Here is an 11300-nt window from a genome sequence, read left to right as displayed (position 1 = left end):
AAAAAAAAAAAAAAAAAAAAAAAGTCAGATACAGCATTTAGAACAAGAATTTAATGCTGTATCTGGCATTTAGTAGATCATCATCATTTCAAAATTGCTTGCTATGCAAGCTTTCCTGTTGCGCCTAATGTGGTATGGGGTCTTCTGACTTACTATTGGTAACATTAGACTCATGAAAATTGAGTAGCATCCATGATATTTTTATGTTACAAATATTTCGGGTTTGACTCTGAAGGCTTGGTGGTGGCAGTAGACTTCTCATATTAGAGATTACAATAAAATGGTGAATAGTTCCAAGCTTACCCTCCTCTCCCATCTATGCCAGGTAAATAAAACCCTCCCATAAATAACTGGTACCGTTTTAATGGGACTTTTGGGTTCATGAGATGTAAATATTGATGACCTTGACATTTTTTGGTATGTGCACAGTTCAGGAGGCACAGTATCTCCAGATAACTGAAAGCAGGTAGATAGCCATGGGCCCCCACCGATCCCCATAATTCAGGGGGGCTCTGGCCTTGCTTCTGGACTTTGTGCAGGAAGCATATTTTGTAGGCAGAGGAATCTGTGAAGTTTAGGTCCTCTAGGTATTTCTGTAGGCAAATCTCAGTAGATTGGATCTTTGTTAGTCTGACATTATAATAAGATGTTTCTAGGGCAAATACGTGAGTCTCCTCCCCTCCCCTATGAAATCAAGGACTCCAGTACTGCCACCAGGGTAATATTGTGTAGTAGCTAAGTGCTTGGGAGCACAATTCCCAGGTTCGAATCACGGTTCTGTCACCCCTAGAGGTGTGGCCTTAGGTAAATTATTTAACCTCTTTCAACTTTAATTTCCTCAGCTATGAGGATAATATTAATACCGATGTTTTCTTTTAGTTTTTTTTTTTAAGTAATTAAATGAGAGCTATCCAATTGTGATTAGCATGTTAGTAAAGATTTCTGAAATATTATTCATTAACCAGTTTTCAGGTGTCCTGTGCTCACAGGAGACTAACCTACAAAGCGGATGAGATCTACAGCCTAAGACAAATTTCTGTCTACTGGGAATATACATTCAAGTTACATGAAAATCGCATATTGGAAAAGATGAGAATGTAGCAATGATTTTGCAAAATGTTTTAGCAAGTTTTATTTTGCTACTTGTCTTAAATGTAATTTTTTGGGCCAGGCGTGGTGGCTCATGCCTGTAATCCCAGCACGTTGGGAGGCTGAGGCAGGCAGATCACGGGTTAGGAGTTCAAGATCAGCCTGGCCGACATAGTGAAACCCCTTTTCTTACTAAAAAATACAAAAAAATTAGCTGGGCCTGGTGGCGCGTGCCTGTAGTCCCAGCTCCTCAGGGGCTGAGGCAGGAGAATTGCTGGAACCCAAAAGGTGGGGGTTGCAGTGAGCCAAGATCACGCCATTGCACTCCAGCTTGGGCAATAGAGTGAGACTTCATCTCAAAAAAGAAAAGTAATTTTTCTGGTTTTATGTAATGTGTGTATCAGAAATGGGAATATTAGAATACCTACTTCGTTGTATTGTCAAGTGTATTGGTGGCCTTCATTTACATATCCATTGTGCTGCAGTTTCACATGCAGAAGTACCATCTGCAGGGATTATTATAGCACTTGAGGGGATGGAATTCCCGCACTCTGTTTTGGGTACTTTTTCACTAAGAAGTGTGGGCACCATGAGATGGTACTTACCATCTGTCTGTTGAAGCATTTTTATGTATATTACCTGAGCACTTAGGCGCACCACTGAGGGGGGATTTAAAATGGAAGGAAAAAAGGAAAAATTGAAAATAAAATGTCATGATGGAAATAAAACTATTCTTTTTTTTCTTTTTGAGGTGGAGTCTGGCTCTGTAGCCCAGGCTGGAGTGCAGTGGTGCCATCTCGGCTCACTGCAACCTCCACCTCCCAGGTCCCCGGTTCAAGTAATTCTCCTACCTCAGCCTCCCAAGTAGCTGGATTACAGGCACGAGCCACTACGCCCAGCTAATTTTTGTATTTTTTAGTAGAGACAGGGTTTCACTATGTTGGCCACTCTGGTCTTAAACTGTTGACCTCGTGATCCACCCGCCTCGTCCTCCCACAGTGCTGGGATTACAGGCCTGGGCCACTGTGCCTGGCCTTCTAAACTATTCTTAAAGCAGACTTGGCTGGGCACGGTGGCTCACGCCTGCAACCCCAGCACTTTGGGAGGTCGAGCCAGGTGGATCACCTTGAGGCCAGGAGTTCAAGACCAGAGTGACCAACATGGAGGAACCCCACCTCTACTAAAAATATAAAAAAATTAGCTGGGTGTGGTGGCAGGCGCCTGTGATCCCAGCTGTTCAGGAGGCTGAAGCAGAAGAATCGCTTGAACCCCGAGGGCAGAGGTTTCAGTGAGCCGAGATTGCGCTATTGCACTCCAGCCTAGGCAACAAGGGTGAAACTCCATCTTTAAAAAAGAAAAAGAAAAAAAAAAGCAAAACAAAACCATTCACTATTGTGTTTAAGAGACAAAGCTCAATCCACAAAGTTGAAAGTGAAGTGTGAATCAGGAAATTTTCCAGGAATGTCAAGCAATACTGGCTCCTAGGTCTCAAATTCAAGGAAATGTAAAAAAGTCCATTTTACAAAGTAACTTCTTAGGTTGATTGTGAGCTGTCAATGTTTGATGGGTAGATCCTGAAACATTAACCAATTACATTCTTTTGTGCTATGCGGTCATGTTGGTGGCCTCCGCTGTTCTGAGCTTCTAAATTTGTGCATTGACACAAATTTAGTGGGAATTCACTAAATGAGCTGCAGAGAGCAGAGTGGAACATTTCGGCATTAGCTTGAAATTTCCTAAAGAGAACCAGTGGAAAGATGTTGAATTCCATTGAAATATTATTTATTGATTGCCTATGTTTTATAACACCTGATAAATTATCCGATCCGTTAAAAACACCCCATCTGCCTAATTCTCCTTTTCCAGTTGGAGCAGATGAAAGGATACAAAGATACTCTGTACAGGTAGAGAGAGATGATTTCAGGTTTTCTTCACACCACTGGGCGCCTTGATAGCTATTCTTTGTGTTTGTGCACATTGACGATTTTCAGTTTCAGCTGGGGACGGGGGAAGTGTTTTTCTCCCATATTCAGTTGTCTTGATAGTTTTTACCCAGGCGGCCTTCCCCCACCCTCCAGCACTTGTGCGTCCTCAGCGCTTCTTCATCCATAAGGTAAGAGTGGGGTGTGGCTGCTCAGCATTCTGTGTTTCACTGCACACCTGGAAACCTATGGGCTAATGACCTTGTGAGAATTTGGGTGGTAAGGAGGCTGCAGAGATCAGCTTCCTTTTACAGATGTGGAAACTGAGGCCTGGAAAGGTGAAGAAATTGATCTGAGATCATTCAGCCAGCAAGTATCAGGACAGAACCTCTAACGTCAGTGCAACTTCAGCATTTCCACTATGGCGTGCTGGGAAGGGTGCAGTGGTGTGGGCTGAGTCGTGCTTAAAGGATGACAGTAGACTGACTGAGGAGTGAAAGAAAAAGACTGTAAAGATAGAACACAGGGCTGGCCTGGTGTCTCACGCCTGTAATCCTTGCACGTTGGGAGGCCGAGGGAGGAGGATCACCTGAGGCCAGGAGTTCAAGACCAGCCTGGCTAACATGGCAAAACCCCATCTCTACTAAAAATATAAAAATTAGCCAGGCGTGGTGGTACATGCCTGTAATCCCAGCTACTTGGGAGGCTGAGGCAGGAGAATTGCTTGAACCCGGGAGGCAGAGGTTGTAATGAGCTGAGATTGTGCCACTGCACTCCAGCCTGGGTGACAGAGTGACACTCTATCTCAATTAAAAAAAAAAAAAAAACACACTTGGAACCAGGGTTTGGGTCAGGGTTTGTTTGAGGTTGTATTAGAGGCATGTCTTTTGGTCAGGAAGCTTGAATATTCTTTTTTCTGATGTGAGAGAAAAGGAAGAGATTAAAGGCATGAGGAAGATCAGGTTTTTAAAATAGCTGTTTACTTTCTGTTGAAACCATAGAACAATGAATATTTATTAATCATTGGGTAATTTAGGCTAATGGAGTATAGACAATTTCTGGTTTTACCTTCTTGCCTGTTTGGGTCCATGCTGCCTTTTGTTTTGCTTAAAATGGGCTAAAAGAGAAAGCAACTGAAACACTTTCCAGATTTGATAACTTCTGAGATCTCAAGTGAAACCTCTGGCTCGCATCCCAGGGTGAGGTCACACAGCCTGTTAGTCAGATTTATGTTGGTGTGTCAACCAAAATGCAGAGCAGCCTGCTGCAATAATTCTTTCCAGCCATTTATCAGCTTGGGAAGAGCGGTACCTGGGTCAGTGTGTGCTGTCTGTTGCCACCCAGAGAGTCGTCCATCTATGGGCCTATGTGCGTCTTTTCTTTTTCAGCTGATAGTTTTAAGTTCATGTGGAAAACGTGTCTTTGGTTGTACCTGGTATTATGACGTTTGCCTTATCTTTGCTTACTCATGCTCTTGAATTCAGATCTGTCTGGACATGTCTGGAGGTCTGGTATTTTGGTCTCCAGGAGTTTGTTTTCATGATTGTCTGAAGTACCTCTGGGCAAGAGCTCATTCTATAGGAAGACAGTTGAGTTGGACAAGAAATATCCAGAGCACAATTAGACATTGCTTATGTTCATGAACAAATGAGAACCTGAAAAAGCCAAGGATGGATTGCAAGTGGCTAAGCAGGCCTAGATTTAAAATAGAGCCAAGCAGCCATTTGCTGACTCGAAGCTCTACACATACTCTGATTTCCCTAAAACCCTGGAAAACCCCACATCTTTTTAACACTGGGACTTTGAGAGCTCACGTGAACCAACCAATCAAAGCTCAGCTGTATTGACCAGTCGAGGCTCAGCTGTATCAACCACAACCAATTAAAGCTGAGCTGTGTTGACCAGTCAGGGCTCAGCTGTATCAACCACAACCAATCAAAGCTCAGCTCTATTGACCAGTCAGGGCTCAGTTCTATCAACTAATCTACAAACTCACTTGTATCAACCAATAGAAACTAAACAAGTTTCAAGTCTTTGAATTAACAGACCTGATTGGAAACCTGGGTGGGAACTTTTGCTATAAAACCCAAATTTTATTCTCTGGAATGCGCCTTCCTTTTACTCCAAAGCATATTTCTCCAGTTTGCAGACGGTTCACTGAAATAGTTTCTTTCCTCCAAGTTCCTTTTCAGAGAACTTTTGTTCACATCTTATACAAAACAATAAGTAGCTGTTAAGTAGTGACTAACATTTATTGGGTGTGCTTATCGTCTGCTATGCACCATTTTAAATGCTTTACAGATCTTCACGGCAACCCTTTGAAGTTCATGCTCTTATGAACCCATTTTACAAACAAGAAACTGAGAACCAGGAAAGTGAATAGAGACCTGTACAGTCTCAAAGAGCTTACAGTGGAGTTAGAAAATTAATACGCGGGGGTGGGGAAAAAGTTAAAAAATAAAGAAAATTAATACTTGACTCATTCATTCAGCAAGCTGAATGCCTACTAGCAGTTTGAGTTTGTGAAAGTTTATGTACCTCTTTAAGGCTTTCCCAAAGGAGCTCACAAGTGAATGGAGAGATGTTTATGTAAACCAAACTTGAAAAGTGTGTTAATAGACGGGAAGAGGGTTCCAAGGGAAGCATGCTACCAGTCACTTGGATTACTCTCCAAAGGAACAGAATGATGTTGGAAACGTAGGGAGACTGGGTTGTGTTAATATTGAAAGCAAAATCTTGGGATAACTGATTTACCAAAATCTGTGTGCCACACTGAGTGTGTTAAACGGCATCAGTAACTACATCAGGGATGGGGTTGGCAGTAGCCCAGTGGCTTGTGCAGCCTTGGGAAGTGACATCATTGGGATCTCAGCAGCTCCCTTAAGATCCTGGCCATTAGCAGTTTTGACACTGGTTCTTATTGGCAGATATCAGTGGATGGAACCGAGCAGGAGAGGAGGAAAGTGGCAGATACTGTGTGATGGCTGAGAAGTAGTGTTGGTGAGTTTGCTAGTCATCTCCTGGCAAGTCCATGCCATTTGCTCATGATGGTGGGGATGTGTGGGATGGAAGGGAGGAGAACTGACAATTAGGGAGGCAGGAAATTCCTAGTAACACAGTTTTGCTCTTCAGTTTTCTATGTGTTTTGTGGTCATAAATTCCATACAGTGTCATCTACCAGATGTGTGTTCTAGGGACATTCCTGTGCCTAGAACAGGAATGGTGTTTGTAGCTCCTCTGTTTGTAGAATGGTGATGGTAATACAATTTCCCTGATTGGGCTCTTTTAAGATTTAAATAGGTGGCTGGGTGAAGTGGCTCAGGCCTGTAAATCCCCGCATTTTGGGAGGCTGAGGCCGGCAAATCACGAGGTCAGGAGATCGAGACCATCCTGGTCAACACGATGAAACCCTCTCTCTACTAAAGTAAAAAAGACTAGCAGGGCATGGTGGCACGCGCCTGTAGTCCCAGCTACTCAGGAGGCTGAGACAGGGGAATCATTTGAACCCAGGAGGCTAAGGGTGCTGTGAGCCGAGATTGTGCCACTGCACCCCAGCCTGGGTAACAGAGTGAGACTCTGTCTCAAAGAAATAAAAATAAATAGGTTATTATACATAAAGAGCTAATAGTCATGCCTGTAGCCATTAAGTGCTGGCCCTGATGATGGTGATGAAGAATTAACAGCAATCAGTGATTTAGATTAAACAATTTTAGGCATAAACTGTTGTGCTGGAATCCAAAGGGAGATTTTTTTTTCCCGTCAGGGAGACAGCTTGTTGGGCAGATGAGACATATACAATTGCAAAAGTAATTCATTCTTAATATCTGATTCCTACCTATTCACATTTATTCAGCCCAGGATTACCTTTTAGTACCTGTTCTTATGCATCCTCATTCTCTCTAGCCATGCTAGGCGACCCCACAGCCCTAGATTAGGTTTGCTCATGTCTTTATGCATTCACATAAGCCGTTCTCCAAGTCTAGAGTTCCTTTCTCTTTTGATCAGCCTGTTGAAATGGACATCCTCTCTGCAAAGTCCTTCATATTCCCTGCCCTAGACGCTGAGTTAATTCAGCTGCCACTGCATTGCCATGGTGCCTTGAACACACCTTTTTGAAAGTTGATTTACCTGTGTATTTCTCCAATAGATTGTGAACTCCCTGAGAGAAATTTGTATGTATTTTCATATTTCAGATTCTATGTAGTTGCCTTATTGAATGAATGAGTGAATATTTTTCTAACTTGACTGTAAACACTTTTGAGACTGCATCTATTAATTTTTATGAGGCTGTTTTTTTGGCTATAAAATGGGTTATTAGCAGGAAGTACAGTGGTTAGAACAAAATGATAACTCACTGAATGTTGGTTATTGCTGTGAACATAACTTTCAAATGCATGTATTTAGTCCAAACATTGTTTGGGTTATGTTAGGGCAACAAGAATGGGTACTTGATATGTTCTGTTCTTCCTGAACTCCTAACCTTCCTTATTTATGAAAGGACTCTTCCTCCACTCCTCTCAGACATACTTCCCTGGGGCCATTTACCTCCCACTAAAAAGCAAATGAAGCTAATCTCCCTGGCTTGATACTGATTCCGTCTAGTCCACAGAGAATATGCTAATCACCTTTGCTAAGTGCTTTCTGGCCAAAGGTGTAAAAGCCTGATTCCATTTGGGGAGAAAAAAACCTGAAGTTTCTGCTTTAAAATTTGTGATTGTGGAATTTGCGTTTTGAAAGGTGATAGTATCTCAAATTTAACAATAAGCCATTTGTAGTGGACTGAGCATAAATTTTCATGGCTCGTTTAGATAAAAAAAACTATACCAAGGCATAGATTTCTGTGACATATTTAATTTTGTTACATTCAATTTAATATCCACAGAAATAATGCAAACCCCTTTTTTCCCCCTCTCTCCGTGGCATGTTTTTTTTTTGGTGCATATTTAAGCTATTCATTTTCAAAAAGCAAAGACCCTTTTAAAGGCTGGTACTTAAGGCGGTCAGGCTGCCTCAGTTTCTTCCTCTGTGAGTCTAACCTGGGCCACCTGCATCCTTCCCTCGAGTGTTTGGATGAATGGCTCTGAGCTTGTAAAGCACTTTGAATTTCTTGGATGAAAGAGCCCCTGTAAGTACAGGTCTTAGGAAGGTATTATATCTGGGCTTTTAAAACTGCCGCACAGCCTGTTTTGCAAGAACACTAATGCACTTCAGGGTTTAGAGCTGTAAAAAGATGTGTTTTCAGAAGCCTCGGGCTTCATCCTGTGAGGTTCCTGAGGCATGTGCGCTGCTTGTTTACTTCTAGCGTAGACTGCTCCTCACTGCAGGTGTGCACATGCACAGCGGCCATCTGGGCTTCGGGTCACCTAGGATCACATCTGGCTGCTGTGGTATAGGGAGGAAAACCCGGGGTGCTGGGAGAGAGGATGGGCTGCTCCTGGCCCCATGGCCTCACCTCTTGGGAACCTCCAGGATTTCTGGAATCAGGGTGAGGAAACACAGAAGTGCTCTGAAGTGGTCAAAGGGAGGGCAGGGTTCACCCCAGGGACTGATGCTTGGATTGTGAAGAACTCAGTTTGGTTTCTAGCTCTTCTACTTCCTTTTTTTTTCTCTGATGGAGTTTTGCTCTTGTTGCCCAGGCTGGAGTACAGTGGTGCGATCTTGGCTTGCTGCAGTTTCCGCCTCCCGGGTTCAAGCGATTCTCCTGCCTCAGCCTCCCAAGTAGCTGGGATTATAAGCATGTGCCACCACGCCCAGCTAATTTTTGTATTTCTAGTAGAGACGGGGTTTCTCCATGTTGGTCAGGCTGGTCTTGAACTCTCGACCTCAGGTAACCTGCTTGCCTCATCCTCCTTAAGTGCTGGGGTTACAGGCGTGAGCCACTGCGCTTGACAGCTCTTCCATTTCCTAGCCCTGTGCCCTCAGGCAAGTCAGTTAGCTGCCCTGAGCCTCAGTTTCTCCAATGGGCAGTCCTGCCCCTCACATGTATGGTGCCTGGGGCTAGAATGTGAATGCAGGACCAGATCTTCTGTATCTAAATATTTAAAAGTTACAAATCACATGAAAAAGTGTCCAGACATGTTTGGAAATTTTTCTGTTCTGACAAATACACCTTTATAAGGGTCTTGAAGGGCCGGTTTGAATTTTGAGTTTTCAGATTCTTAGCCAACTTCCGTCCCTGACCAGGTAGTGTGGGTGGGAGCGGGAATCTAGTCGTCATGCTGCGGACAGATGGTCTGTATGTCTGCAGGATCCGCCCTTCACCCTGTGGGCCTTGGGGTTCTATACTGAAGACTGTGTCCCTTGGGAAAGTGTGTAAAGTGAACGTGTGCACAGGCCTAATAAATGAGTGTGGGCTGTTGGAACAGGGAGCTCTAGGGTCCTCGTACCTGGCACATGATCCAGAATAGGATTTTGGGCTTCTGATGGGCTGGTGCTTTTGGTCCTCACTCTGTGGGAAGGGGCATTATAGCATGGGGGTCCCTGTTTCCAGGGACATCACACACAAGGTTCAGACAGCATTCATTGCAAACTACATTTGATTGTTGATTGTGCTGGTTTTTTTTTTTTTTTTTTTTGAGATGGAGTGTTGCTCTGTTGCCAGGCTGGAGTGCAGTGGTGTGATCTCGGCTCACTGCAACCTTCACCTCCTGGATTCAAGTGATTCTCCTGCCTCAGCCTTCTGGGTAGCTGGGATTACAGGTGCATGCCACCATGCCTGGATACTTTTTGTATTTTTAGTAGAGACGGGGTTTTACCATGTTGGTCAGGCTGGTCTGGAGCTCCCGACCTCATGATCCACCTGCCTCAGCCTCCCAAAATGCTGGGGTTACAGATGTGAGCCACTGCGCCTGGCCTAATTGTACTTTTGTAGTGTTACTATCACGTACATAAAATAAGTTCTTTCTATCAGAAAAGCTTCATCATTCATGTCAGCCTTAATCACATCAACAGTTAGCAGTGCTGGGATTGAGTTATTTTCTACTAGATAGGATGATGCGTTATTCTCCTTCTGTCTCTAGGACCTAGCACAGAGCTCTGTTTTCATTTAGCTCTTTTGTTTGTTTGTTTGAGACAGATTCTTGCTCTGTCACCTAGGCTGAAGTGCAGTCCTGTGATCTCAGCTCACTACAACCTCCGCCTCTCAGGTTCAAGCAATTCTCATGCCTCAGCCTCCCAAGTAGCTGGGATTACAGGCATGAGCTACCAGTCCTGGTGAATTTTTTGTATTTTTAGTAAAGACAAGTTTTTGCTGCGTTGGCCAGGCTGGTCTCGAACTCCTGGCCTCAAGTGATTCACCCGCCTTGGCCTCCAAAGTGCTGGGATTACAGTGTTCTCACTTAGCATTTTATTCATTCGTTCAGTAACATAAATATAATACGTATTGGCCGGGCGCGGTGGCTCAAGCCTGTAATCCCAGCACTTTGGGAGGCCGAGGCGGGTGGATCACGAGGTCAAGAGATCGAGACCATCCTGGTCAACATGGTGAAACCCCGTCTCTACTAAAACTACAAAAAATTAGCTGGGCATGGTGGCGCGTGCCTGTAATCCCAGCTACTCAGGAGGCTGAGGCAGGAGAATTGCCTGAACCCAGGAGGCGGAGGTTGCGGTGAGCCGAGATCGCGCCATTGCACTCCAGCCTGGGTAACATGAGTGAAACTCCGTCTCAAAAAAAAAAAAAATAATAATACGTATTTGTTGGCTATCCCTGTTTTCCCTAAGCGTTATTGGAGGTAGTAGCAGTGAACAAATAGATGCAACTTCTATCTTCATGGAACTAACACTTTAGTAGGAGGAAACAGGAATAAAAAGGATAAACAAAAAAATAGATAGTTTCCGGCCAGGCGTGGTGGCTCACACCTACAATCCCAGCACTTTGGGTGGCCGAGGTGGGTGGATCACAAGGTCAGGAGATTGAGACCGTCCTGGCCAACATGGTAAAACCCCATCTCTACTAAAAATACAAAAAATTAGCCGGGCATGGTGGTCTGCATCTATAGTCCCAGCTACTCAGGAGGCTGAGGCAGGAGAATCGCTTGAACCCAGGAGGTGTGGAGGTTGCAGTGAGCCGAGATCATGCCACTGCCCTCCAGCCAGGGCACCAGAGCGAGACTGTCTCAAAAACAAGTGTAGTTTCCTTGAAGGTGGCTTCCTCTCTGTTCACTCATTTGCTCCACAAATACGTATTCTGTATCCATGCCAAGGACGAGGCACTGTGCCTCCATCAGAGGTAAAGATACGGAAAGAGAAATGATCACAAAACGAGAGTATGACATTACTCAGGGTTTGTGT

The 11300-nt window shown here is 44.1% G+C and overlaps 1 long non-coding RNA gene across 2 annotated transcripts in view; it reads left to right on the top strand.

Annotated features, from left to right (window-relative positions):
- LOC116529733 overlaps positions 1-6367 on the top strand; it is a 17024-nt gene extending 10657 nt beyond the window's left edge. For both annotated transcript variants that reach the window (XR_004259637.1, XR_004259638.1), the window contains exon 3: positions 5939-6367. This is a non-coding gene — a long non-coding RNA (uncharacterized LOC116529733). The remainder of the gene's footprint in view (positions 1-5938) is intronic.
- Positions 6368-11300: the final 4933 nt, after the last annotated feature.

This window comes from Sapajus apella, unplaced genomic scaffold (genome assembly GCF_009761245.1).
Source record: "Sapajus apella isolate SASKATOON/1434 unplaced genomic scaffold, GSC_monkey_1.0 scaffold63, whole genome shotgun sequence".
NCBI classification, from domain to species: Eukaryota; Metazoa; Chordata; class Mammalia; order Primates; family Cebidae; genus Sapajus; species Sapajus apella.
This window is presented reverse-complemented; position numbering and strand designations above follow the sequence as displayed.